The following is a 621-nucleotide window of genomic DNA, read 5'->3' on the forward strand; positions in this document are numbered from 1 at the left end:
GCCATGGCGCGGCGGGGGGCGGGGGTATGAGGGGCGGGGTCATGACGCGCGGGGCGGGGCTACGCCCGCCGCCCCGCCCCCCCATGGCGGCGCGTGCCTGCCGTCAGGGCGGGCCGCGGCCTGTGGGGGGGCGGGGGAGAGCCGTACACATGTATTTATGTTTTATTTCAGTCTGAGGACAGCGATTAACTTGTACCCGTGAGCTGAAGCTGCGTGAATTAGGGGATTTCTCTGTCAAGTGCTCCTCAAGCGTGCAAATGCTTGGTTACGGGCGCTGGTAACAGAGATGGGGACATAAAATTAGATGTTAACGAGGCATTAAAATATCCCCAGGATCGCCTCAGTAACTTGCTGCTGCTGCTGCTTGCCCTGACCCAAGCTGTTTTCCATTTCAGCCTGGCCTTGGTGCACAGGTTTCTGTGAAGGCTCGGCGGAGGGATGTCTCAGGGCCAGACGTAAAGCTGTAAACAGCCAGCGTGTAATGAAACAGGCACACCTGTATGTGGACGATGAGTGTTGCCTCCTTCAGAAAATGCCCTGTAATCTGGCGTGGAAAAGCACTGCTACAGCCTGCCCCTGGAGACCCTCTCCTGGGTCACCCAGGGCAGGTTTTCTGCTGTT

This window comes from Apteryx mantelli, chromosome 2, assembly GCF_036417845.1.
Source record: "Apteryx mantelli isolate bAptMan1 chromosome 2, bAptMan1.hap1, whole genome shotgun sequence".
Classification (NCBI taxonomy): Eukaryota; Metazoa; Chordata; class Aves; order Apterygiformes; family Apterygidae; genus Apteryx; species Apteryx mantelli.